Source organism: Equus asinus, chromosome 30 (genome assembly GCF_041296235.1).
Source record: "Equus asinus isolate D_3611 breed Donkey chromosome 30, EquAss-T2T_v2, whole genome shotgun sequence".
Lineage (NCBI taxonomy): Eukaryota > Metazoa > Chordata > Mammalia > Perissodactyla > Equidae > Equus > Equus asinus.
In genome coordinates this window covers 8,930,735-8,943,963 of record NC_091819.1, presented here as the reverse complement: position 1 = coordinate 8,943,963, position 13,229 = coordinate 8,930,735, and positions in this window count along the sequence as shown.

Here is a 13,229-nt window from a genome sequence, read left to right as displayed (position 1 = left end):
CAAGACCTCAAGTACATGAATATTTACTATTTAATTGATTAAATTCTTAATTTAAAAAAAGTAACATTCTTAATTGGCCCAGGGAAGAGAAAATGGTATTTCCTCCCCACCATCCCATTCCAGAATCTATTCTAACAGTAAAACCATGGCTACCATTCCAATATAGCAGTAAACAAAACAGGTAGATAACTCAAACTGTTGTAGATAGTGCAAGTGAACTGGATTTCTTCATATTTAATAGTAAATGGTCATGGTAAATGGGAGTTCATACATTACTTCACTCACTCAAGTTGTAAAGTGTCTTCTGTTTAGAAGCTGCTATAGTGTATCAGGCAGCTTGGGAGTTCCTAAATCCTACTGTATTCAAAGCATAGGTGACATTGGATTGTGATACATTGTTATTTCTGTTTGTAAATAAGGGGATTTTTATTCACAGCTTAACATCAGATAAAAAGGAGAAGACTTTGGTTTCTAATTCCACATGTCAGGACCCTGGAAGTTGCCACTTTATCCAAACAACAAGTAAAGAGCTGAAAAGACTGAAAAATCAACAGCTCTTCCTGGATCCATGAGAGGGTTAAGGACACATGGGCAAACTGCTGCGCCTGAGATTGGAAAGTCAGAAGTCAAATACAGGGAGCTGTGGCTTACCAGAGCAGAAACCTGTGAGCAGAACAGCTGTGGGAACCAGTGCTGGGGCAGGAAACCTAACACTGTGATTAAGAAACTGCTGGAGGGCCAGCCCCATGGCCTAGTGGTTGAGTTCAGTGCGCTCCACTTCAGCAGCCCGGGTTCATTTCCAGGGCAGGGACCTATACCACTCATCAGCAGTCATGCTGTAGCAGTGACTCACATATGAAATAGAGGAAAGATTGGTATACATGTGAGCTCAGGGCAAACTTTCCTCAAGCAAAAAGAGGAAGATTGGCAACAGATACGAGTTAGCTCAGGGCCAATCTTCCTCAGCAAAAAAGGGAAAGCAAAAAAGAAATTGCTGGAGGCTGAGTGGGGACAACCCTGAGAGTTAAAAACTCCAGGTGGACACAGTCACAGGAGGTCCCACATTTACCTCCAGGAGCTTGACCAGGTTCCCCGAGTAAATATCAGAGAAAAATCTCCTTGGGCTTTCAGGGGGAAGGAGAAAAGGAACTATTTTGAAATATACCAAAGTATTCTGTGCTTCTTAACAAGGCCTACTCTCAGGGGAAACTAATTAACCAGCGTGTAATCTGCTGGGGTATTATCAGAACCTAACTGACCCAGGAAGGAAAATGCCCAACTCCAGCCACTCTAGCCATCCTGGCCCACCTAACAGGGGGGGAAAAACCCAAGAAACATTTGTGAAGCTTACAGTTCATAGGCTTAGACTCCCCAGGAAACTGAGACGTAATCATAGGACTGTAGAATGCTTCCTCTCTCCCACACCTCACCACCACATAACTAAAGGCCAATTCACAGAAGTTCCTTTTACCTGATATATCATGTCCAGTTCTCAAGAAAAAAATTACAAAGCATGCCAAAAGGCAAAAAGCACAATTTGAAGAGACAGAGCAAGCATCGGAGGCAAACATGGCAGGGATGTTGGAATTATCCAACCAAGAATTTAGAACCACTATGATTAATATGCTAAGGGCTCTGATGGATAAAGTACACAGCATGCAGGAACAGATGGGCAACGTAAGCAGAGAGATGGATATTCTAAGAAAGAACCAAAAAGAAAGCTAGAGATCAAAAACACTGTAACAGAAATGAAGAATGCCATTGATGGGCTCATTAGTAGAATGGACATAGCTGAGGACAGAGTCTCTGAGCTGGAGGATATAACAACAGAAACCTCAAAAGCCAAAAAGCAAAGAGAACAAAGACTGAAAAAAAAACCAGAACAGCATATGCAAGGACCGTAGGACAACTTCAAAATGTGTAACGTACACATGATGGGAATACCAGAAGGAGAATGTATTTGAAACAATAGTAACTGAGAAGTTCCCCAAGTTGAAGTCAGACAGCAAAATCACAGATCCAGGAAGATCAAAGAATATCAATCAGGATAAATACCAAAAAACCTACATGTAGGCATATCATTTGCAAACTACAGAGAATCAAAGATTAAGAAAAAATCTAGAAAGAAGTCAAGAGAAAATAATACTTTATCTATAGAGGAACAAAGATAAGAATTACAGCCCAACTTCTCAGAAACTATGCAAGCAAGAAGAGAGTGGAGGAAAACATTTAAAGTGCTGAGAGAAAAAAGCCACCACCTAGAATTCCATACCCTGTGAAGTTATCTTTCAAAAGTGAAGGAGAAGTAAAGACTTTCTCAGACAAAAATCGAGGGAATTTGTTGCCAGCAGAACTGCCTTGCAAGAAAAGTCAAAAGAAGGTCTTTAGAGAGAAGGAAAATAATATAGAGCAGACACTTGGATCTACCTAAAGAAAGAAGAACATCAAAGAAGGAATAAGTGAAGGCAAGATAAAAACTTTATTTCTCTTATTCTTAATTGATCTAACAGATAATGTTTGTTCACAATAGTGATAGCAACAATGTATTTGATTACATAGGCTTATGTATATGTCTTATGTACATATACACCACGAATGTTTATGGGTAATTGAAATGAATGACAGCAATGATACAAAGGGCAGAAGGGAGAAATTACAGTTATTTTGTTATTATAAGGTATTCACACTACCTGTGAAGTGGTGTGGTGTTATTTCAATGTGGACTTGGATGAATTATAAATCTATATTGAGAATTCTAGGGCAACCACTAAAAAAGTTTAAAGCAAAGTATAAGGAGAGGAAATGGAATCTCATAAAACCACAAAAGGCAGAAAAAGAGTGGAAGACAAAAACAGGAACAAAGAACAAGGGCAACAAATAGAAAACAGTGACAAATATGGTAGATATTAACCCAATTCTATCAATATCAGATAAAAAGCAGTGCTTACATTATTAGTGTTCAGTTTATTAAGGAAAAATCAGGAAATGGCTAAAAATAATGTGTGCCCACGTATTTACCATCTCTTCTCTTTTCCTTTCTCTTTATTCTATCAGAGTGCTAGAAAAATGGAATTTATGGGAAAGAATGTAAAGAAAAAGGCCTTTTTAAAAATCAATTTGAATAAAAGAAACTCTAGTCCTTTTGATTATTCAGAATCTCCTAATGTATGTTCCTCAGAAAACATCTTCCCACAGATATAAAGGGTAGTTCATAAGAAAAGTTTTATGTGGTCAAATTGGTTTGGGGAATGTTGCGTTCTATAAACTCCCTTCTGGAAATCTACAATACACAGGAGCAAATCAAAGAGTCTAAAAAGCCCAACAGTAAAGAAAGTTTTAGTCCAATGTTTCCCACATTTTTAAAAGCATGCAGAAATTTTGGCAAAGAATGTGATCTCCTAACTCAAAAGTACAAGTTTTTTAAAGGTGGTCAGGTGGAACCAGCTAAAGATGAATACGATCCATGGCTACACTCACAGTCTGTCTTCCTGCCTTCCTATGTAAAAGGTGTCTCTTTTCTGTTTAAGGACTGGCCTTTCCCCATATGTGTACTCTTGTTGCATCTCTTTTACCTTCTCAAGGAGTTCATTCCCACCTCATCAATTTTCTATTGATGTCTTTCTCTATCGAGATGTTGATCCATTGGCTATGAAAGCATTCTTTTGTAACTCCCATTCAGGAAATAAATTACTTGAAAAATGTCAAGTTGCCACTATTTCTTTGCTCCCCATTACAGCAAAAGTCTTGAAAGGTTGTACTTGACATCCCTTCTCGATCATTCTTCAACTTATTTCAGTCTGGCTTTCCTCCACACCACGCCACTGAAATTGTGGTTGTCAAGGTCCCAAAAACATCCATGTTGCCAAACTCTGTAGAGACTTTCAATCCTTATCTTTTTTTACACTCAAGAGCATTCCACATAATTGGCCACTCATTCCCTGAAACGTGTCTGCCTCATCTCAATCCATTTCTCACTGTGCATTGGCTTGTCCGCATTGTGTAAACATGCTCACTTCTTCCCCTCCTGCTCTTTCCTCTGTCTGGATTGCTCTTCTCCTGTTTTCCATACAGCTGACCTTTCTTTCACATCTCAACTCAAATGGCACCTCAAATATTCTTTCCCTGCCAATCCTGTCTAAAGTTGCCAGCACACCCACCAGACTCCACCACATCTCTGAGTTTGTTTCCTTCAAAGCACTTAAAATGATCTGTATTGACTGTATTTATTATTAAGGGGCGATGATGAGTTAGGTCAGGTATGATTTGGGTATTGTTTTTCTTCTCTCCATACACATCCCTGAGGGCAGGAATCTTTTCTGTCTAGTTCACCACTATAATCCCAATGCCCAGAGAAATGCTGGCACAAAATAGCTGCTGAATTAATATTTGCTGGATAAATTAATGAATAATCCTCATTACAAACAAAGACTCATAAAAATGTGTAATTATTTTTCAGTGTCAACCTTTGTGCATTTCAACGAGAAGCGAGTGTAAACAGGTCAGTCCAGATTCCAACAAGAAAACCTGATGAAAAGTGAAATGCAGACCTTCTAAGGTGATGCACATCCCTGTCGCACCTGGGGTTTGGAGATGGCACCACCAATTTTTGCAGGCAATTTCAAATAAAAGAAACGACTCGTTGCATCCACATCTCCTTTTCAAACCACAGCTCCCATTGTCTTCAATTAAAAATCCTGAACTCCGAAAAATTCTTTCGTCCCTGCTCATCTTTTTCGTATAAATCTCATTTTCACTAAAAGGTAATTTAGAGTTTGGCCACTTGAGGGCCCTTTAGCTCTTTTACAGGCACTCCCTTTTAAAAATCGCCAGCCGCCCTTCAAAAAGGCAGCAATTGATTTCCCTAGGGCTATCGCATCCTTGATTCTGACACTTTTAAATTGCCAACTCCTAAAATTCAAACGAGCTATTTCTAATCCAGGAAACCAACATTACTAACTCATGACCATATCGTATCCCACTTGCTGTTACAACTCTGAGCCTTCTGTCAGCTTTCTCCTGAAGAGATCACAGCACTACCCATTTCAGGCTAATGATTCACGAGTAGGGTGAGCATATTTCAAAATATGCATTTCTGAGCCCCACTCTATCAGTTGAGATGCATTAAATCACAACAGCCAGGGATGTAGCAATAACTTTTGAGTTTTAAAAAAATCTCCCCAAGTGTTTCTAATACACGCTTAGATGAGGACAAAGGCCAATATTTTCAATTAGCCTTGCAAAGAAAAGTATACATAATATTGCTGAATGGTGCCTCAGAAGAGACAAGAATCAGGACACCCCTCGGAATCTCTGCAGGATTTGTGGAATATTCCTTAAACCATGGTCATCAAATGTCCGCCACCAAAAGTTTCAGTTCCAACTGTTGTCAGTCCTATGCATCCTTTGACAAGGTTCTCTCATGCCTGAGGTGGGGAGACAGACTGGCCTGATGTGGGTCCCGTATCCACCTCTGAAACTGGAGAACCATGTCTGGTGAACACATGGAGTGGAGGGGCAGCTTGGTGAGTCCAGCTGGACAGACAAGAACAGCGTCTATCCTTTGCCACCTTCCCTCCCCACCACATGATGTTCCATCTCTCTGAGTAGATAAAACCCCTCGGTTCCTGCAAATACCCCCACAGCATTCACGTTCCAGGGCCAGCAATGCCACTAGCTCCCTTTGCCTGGCAAACTCATAAGTATTAGTGAACATATTTCTTTTTCTTGCAAGAATATGAGCAGGAGAGCTGTCTTTTGATTTTGCATCTTTTCATCCCAAGCCTAGGAAACCAGCTCACTCAGGAGATGACTGGAGACTGCCATCTTAATCCACTTCTCTTTGAATCTGCATGACATCCTGATAAAAGGGTGAAGACAAATTTGTGCATAGGGGTGTGTTGTTTCCAAGTTATTCTAACATAGAATTAATGATGACATCGTGCAATCAGAGCAAGGTAGTGGGATGTGATATGTTTTGGAATAGAAGAGACACACCCTCTTATCCCGATTCTCCAGCACATTATTTCACTTGCTGGTGCCTCTATTTCCTCATCTACAAAACAGGGAAGTAAAAATATGTCTCTAAGGGGACTAAATGAGATAACATGTTGTGCTTGATAAGGTCGATTGCCCCCAGCATCCATCCCCACCCCTTTCTACGCTCCTTCCTGGTCCACTGCGTCTGAGAAGCTAAACTCTGCATTCCCAGACTCCCTTGCAGCTAGGGCCCTGCATGTGAATTGCGTTCCGCCAATGAGAGGCAGAAGTTGGATGTGAGGAAGAGGCCGTGTTCCTTCAGTGCTTGGCTGTCCCTGCTGGAAAGCAAGGTGTTTGTTAGAAATAGGAGATTTTTCTGAAGCAGAGTTCGAGTCCATTTTCCAGATTCTTCCATGTCGTGAAATTTTGCATTATGGCAGTGACGACCTCAGGGGTGGAAGTTCCTAGTGAGTCAGTTCTGCATCGTTTTGGCGGTCATCCCAGAGGGTTTACCCGGGAACCCACTTCTCTGGCCCTTCCACTGACTGCAAGGCCCTCACTCCCGGCCTTACCCACTTCCGCTTTAAGTGTCCAGGGTGGTTTTTGCTTCCTACCCTGAACCATGACAGACATGCAAAGTGCTTAACAGAGTTTCTGGCACTTAAAAATTGCTTTAAAATGTTAGTTAGTATTATTATTTACATTTACTTTAATCAAGTCCCTCTACCACAGTAAGTCTGTTTCTTTATCTGTAAAATGGTGACCTGCTTCAGGAACTGCTGTGTAGATAAAATGAGATAATGCATGAACAGTGCTTGGCACAGTGAGTATGTGCTCAATAAATTTTTTGTTTTCTTTTAAAGATTTTATTTTTCCTTTTTCTCCTCAAAGCCCCCCAGTACATAGTTGTGTATTTTTAGTTGTGGGTCCTTCTAGCTGTGGCCTGTGGGACACCGCCTCAGCATGGCCTGACGAGCGGTGCCATGTCCATGCCCAGGATTTGAACCACTGAAACCCTTGGCAGCCAAAGCAGAGCACATGAACCTAACCACTCAGCCGCGGGGCTGGCCCCCGTGCTCAATAAATTTTATCCATAATTATCATTTTTATTTGTTGCCATTGTTGTTTTTTATTATTTTAATCAATGTATAAATTATTTTGATATTGGTCTTTTGGCTTAGGATTAAGCAAAAAAAATCTTACACACTTTACAGCACTCTGTGTAACAGCATTGAAGAGGTGTATGCCAACGCCGATGCTGTTGACGGGCTGTAGCTTTCTAAATTTAGTAATATGTTACACAGAGAGCCAGGCTAAACTGAAAAATAGAAATAATATTATTGCTTAATATGGTTATTAATAATAGTAATAATATTACTAAAAGTTGTAATAAAATAAAATAGTAATAATAGTAAAAATTAACCCTCTCATTCTTACCTGTGGATTTTTTCTTTTCAACCACTAGAGGGCAGACAAGTACAGTGGAAAATCAGTACTAGGAACAGCGTGCATTCTCACCTGCTTTTTGAATACAGATAGACACTATATTTTTCAAATATGTTTCTCCTGTTGCAGCAACCAATGAAGGGAGTAGAATAAAGATGCCTAGTGGTTAAGTTCACATGGTCTTCTTTGGCAACCCAGAGTTCGCCATCGTGGATCCTGGGTGCGGACCTACACACCACTCATCAAGCCACATGGTGGCAGCATCCCAGATAGAAGAACTAGAAGGACTTACAACTAGGATAGACAGCTATGCACAGGGGCTTTGGGGAGGAAAAAAAGAGAGAGGAAGATTGGCAACAGATGTTGGCTCGGGGCCAATCTTCCTCACCAAAACGAATACCTTTAAAAATAAAAAAAGGTGCTTAATATTTAAGGACACAAATTCCAGTTAAAATATCATGTATTTATTTTAACTTTGTAGTTTCATGAAATTAATAGGCATGATTTTCCACCATATACCTGTGTAAATTTTAGAGAAAAACCTCTAAACAACACATGCATGGATTTTTTTGGTTTAGAAGAGAATTAAACAGTCCTTGAGTCCTTAGAACAGAGGCAGAAATGCACAGTGGTATCATAGTGAGAATACCTTGAGTCTGGGCATTTAGAGACCTGGGAATCCATAAAAAGGGCCATTTTACCCACTGGGTGCTGTCGGCACAGTGCTTGGTTTTTCAAGATACTAGAACAAACATATGAGATTTGTGAAAAAGTTGACTCCCAACTTTGAAATGAAAACTGTTTTTCACTTAACACACACACACACACACACACACACACACACGCATGCGCGCTTGCGCAAAGAAACTAACCAACCAAACTCCCAAAACAGCAAAAGTCTACTGGCATTTTGATTGAATAGCATTAACCAATTTTCTTAAAATTGCCATCTTTACAAGATTGAGTCTTACGATCCACAAATTCAATATTATTTAGGTCTTATTTAATTCCTCTAAGTGATGTTTTACAATTTTCTACATGGAGTTCTTGTACATATTTAGTGTTAGGTATTTGGATTTTTTTATACTGCTTTCAATAGTATCTTGTTCTTAAATTTTAATTTCTAACTCTGTTCCTGGTATATATAAATGCAACAGTTTCCGTACTGGCTGTAGTCAGCAAACTGGCTAAATCTGATTATTAATCGATATTAATTATGTGTAAAATCTCTTGAATTTTCCGTATTTGTATCTTCACATAATGTCAATTTCGTTTCCTACTTTGCTAACATTAAATTTTTTCTTTTTCTTGTGGCATTGCTTGGGGCGTCCAGTATACTAGGAAGTCAAGTAGTGACGGCAGCCTCCTAGCCTTGTTCCTGATGTGAACAGAGACATTTTCAATCGCACTATTGCTTATAACATTTGCTAAGGGTTTAGCAATTTTATTAATCTTTTTAGTTGAACAACTTTGGCTTCATTAATCCCTTCTATTGTGTGTTTCTTCTATTCCATTAATTTTGTTCTGCTATTGTATCATTTTCTTCCTTTTCTATTCTGTGGATTTAATCTGCTGTTCTTCCAAAGTCTGACATTGAAGTGGAGGCTTAATTGATTTTAGACTTTGCTTTTGTTGTGGTTGTTGTCGTTTTTTTTTAAAGACTGGCACCTGAGCTAACATCTGTTGCCAATATTTGGGGTTTTTTTTTCTTTTTATTCTTCTTTCCCAAAGCCCCCCAGTACGTAATTATATATTCTAGTTGTAGGTCCTTCTGATTGTTCTATGTGGGACGCCACTTCAGCATGGCCTGATGAGCAGTGCCATGTCCGTGCCTAGGATCCAAACTGGTGAAACCCCGGGCCGCCCAAGTGGAGCGTTCGAACTTAGCCACTCAGCCATGGGGCCAGCCCCCTAGACTTTGTTTTTAAATATGTGCATATAGGACTTTCAATATAAATTTCCAATAAGTATGGAAAGTGAGTTGGAAATAATCAATTTTAATTATTCAACCTGAAGTCCCTAGCATCTTCATTCTGAAATTAACTTCTTTAATAATTTTTCTAATATTGTGTAGATTAAAATCATTCTTCTAAATCCTTAGACCTTGCCTTTCCTAATCTTCCATGTCTCTTCTCTTCGTTGATGCATGATATTCCATCTCCAAACACACCGATGTACTTGCTACAATTCCAGCTTTGAGACTCTCTATGGTGGGGCCGTGTCTGGCCCTCCTCATGCTCTGCAGTCGATAGAACACTAGACTCATCTGTGGTCAGCTTCTGAAATCCCATCGCATCTGTGAAACCTTTCCTCGCAACTCTGTTTTTTTTTCTTTAAGGATTTCTGTTGTTGTATTTCTTTGTGTCCTATTTTAGGGAAGATCAGGATTCTGAATGTCTAAAGAAATAACCTCCACATCCACCTTCCAATCAATTCTCTTTGGTTACTGGGTTTATATTGTGAAGTGAACCGTGATTTCAATTTACAATAATGCCAATTTTGCTTTCCCTTTATGGCTGCCTTATTTGGACCCTGTTGAAGGGTGAGATGAATGTTCTATCAAGGCTAACTTGCCCTCCATGGAAGGTAAAAGCCGATGAAATAAACTGATCATGCTCAGACAAAATGGTGGGTTGGTTATTTGGAGTGTGGCGTTTCCACAGCCAAGTTTTTAGCTTGTACATTTAACTTGGTTTTGTTCCATGGTTATAGCTTGGCACTGACTTGACCAGCCCTTTTTGAAAATGCATCTCAAGGTCTCAGTGGGGACAGAATGTGAGACACTGAGTGAGTCAGTGCACACCCACAAACTCCTCTAGGAGAAACAGCTACTAGCTGTTTGAGTTGGTATTAATCACCTTAGTAGAAGGAAAGCTTATAAAAAAGTGACTCCTTCCAGATGCCAGCCTGAAGTAGGTTACCAAACGACTGGGAAGGCCCAAACTCTTCTGATAGAATGAGTAAACGTGAAGGCACCCAGTACAACTCTAAATAAGGAGAATTCTCCATTGCAGGTGGTTTCCAGAAGCCATAATTTCTTGGGAACAGCCGAAATCTTTGGCCTCAATGCAATTTATCCAAGTGTCTTTCTCCAAATCTCACTGTTATCAGGAAATCACACCATCTTTCTCATGGTTACTGAGGCAGATGGAAATCATCATCCTGGGGCTGGACCCATGGCCACGTGGTTAAGTTCACACGCTCCACTTCCATGACCTGGGGTTTCACTGGTTCAGATCCTGGGCACGGACCTAGCACCTCTCCTCAGGCCGTACTGAGGGGGCGTCCCACATAGCAGAACCAGAAGGACCTACAACTAGAATATACAACTATGTACCAGGGGGCTTTGGGGAGAAGAAGGGAAAAAAAGAAGATTGGCAACAGATGTTAGTTCAGGTGCCAATCTTTAAAAAAACAAAAAGAAAATCATTGCCACCTTATTGCCTGGAATAAACTGTCTGGTCATATATTGGTAACTGTTTAAGTTCCCTGAGGGCAAGAGCTGTGTCTGGCAAGTTATAGGCATATAATACATATATCATAAATATTGAATTATTTCATAACAAATTAATCTACACTATTTCATGAGCACTTAAAAACTAAAAGTGAAGTGTTTGCAAGAAAATGCTTTATAATGGTAGTAAGGGTAGGACCATTTTAAAAAACTACCGTGTTCCATGAGACCATCACTCAAGGAAAACAAACTGGCACAGAGTTACCGATAGCAGTCATTTTCGGGATTATAAAGAGATCATGCTATGTTAATAAATCATTAATGATGATCATAAAGCAATATTTCCACAAAAATAATCACCACAAACCCAGAGTGATATAGCCATGAGGTCATTTATTAACAATGTTCAATGAGTATCAAGTAATTAAAAGAAGTTCTGAAACAAAAAACTTGTGAACATCCAAATGTTAACAGAAAGTTTATTTTTCTCCTATCCATTTTGAAAACTTGAAATCTACAGAAAAGTTTCAAAATAGTAAAAGAAACACCCATATGCCCTTTGTCTGGATTCCCCTATGCTAACATTTTGCTGTTTGTTTCTCTTGTAATATCTGTGAATGCACATGTGTACATGCGTGCATGTATGTGTCTCTGTGCTGGACCATTTGAGAATTACTTGCAGATACCATAACACTTCATCCCTAAATACATCAGTGCATATCTCCTGGCAACAAAGGCATTCTCTCATATAACAGTATAATTATCTCACTCAGGAAATATAACACACACACAATGCCATTATCAAGTATACGGTCTATTTTCAAATTTCCCCAATTATACCAATAACGTCCTTTGTAGCTTGCTTTTTATTTCTTTTTCATCTCTAGGTTACAATCAAGGGTCACACGTTGAAATTAGTTGTCATATCTGTTTAGTCTCCTTTAATCCAAAACTGTCTCCCAAACTTTTTTATCATTCATGACACTGACATTTTTAAAGGTCCAGACCAGTTGTTTTCCAGAATGTTCTATAATTTGGATTTTTTTTTTTTTTGAGGAAGCTTAGCTCTGAGCTAACATCTGCTGCCAATCCTCCTCTTTTTGCTGAGGAAGACTGGCCCTGTGCTAACATCCATGCCCATCTTCCTCTACTTTATCTGTGAGATGCCACCACAGCATGGCTTGACAAGTGGTGCATAGGTCCGCACCCTGGATCTGAACCTGCAAACCCTGGGCCACCAAAGCAGAGTGCACGAACTTAACAGCTACACCACCAGGACAGCCCCTACAGTTTGGATTTTTTAGATGCTTAGATTCAGTTTAAACATTCTGAACATGCATGCTGTACAGATGAAATTGTGCCCTTCTTGATGCATCAACAGGTATGTCATCTTCTCCTGTCAACGTGCCCTACAAACTCTGCTGTCACTCATCTCCTGAACCCATCAGGGGGTTACTTTCTCCAGGCCTTTGCTAACACAGCCTTCCTTTATGGAAAGTTCTCTCTGTTCTTTTCCAACTAAGGTTTCCATTTGTTTACTGCTCAACTTAAATATCATCACTTGCCACAAAAATTTTCTATACTGTACTCCTCCAGATGTCTAATATTCCTTTCTTCAAAAGTCAGAGTTTTCTAAAATCCACTCAGTGCTTCATCTTAATGAATTACTTTATTAGCTCACCTTATATCAATACTAATCTCATCACAGTCATACACCTCTTCATCCTGCTAGATTACCAGCCCATTGACAGCAGCGACCATGGACCTTGAATTCTCCACATTTGGATTTTATTTCCCAGAGGGCCCATCAGAATCCAGAGCACTTAGTAAACAGTAGTTTTGTGGTCTTTGAGAAATGAATGAACTAAAATTACCAAAGAAAAAATCCATCTTGTAATTAAGTGTCCGTTTCCAAGAATTCATCTGAGAAAACAATGTTTTCAATTTACCCCCCGCAGAGCCACACAAATCCTCAGAGATTTTTCTCTTCCTCTATATGTAACCGTGCTTTTTTGAAAGTTTAAATTCTCAAGGAAATTTTTCAGAAATTAAAAATGAAGAAAACAGTTCAATTTAAAAAGTGAGTCCCCTTTCTTCAAAATAGCATTCCCTATTTTCTTAAAAGATAGGTCAGTTGACTTGAAGTAATTATACTAAACAATAACAAAAAATGGAAACAATAAAGAACATCATGTTATCTCAAGTAGTTGTAGTATTCATTTTTTTGGTTACTTTGTACATAAATTTCGAGAAAATGCCAAGCTTTATAGCTCACATATTATACTTTGCTTGCACCTACACTTACCCTTGTTTACGTGTAGAGCATATTTTCCAATGGTAAACACTTCTTTAT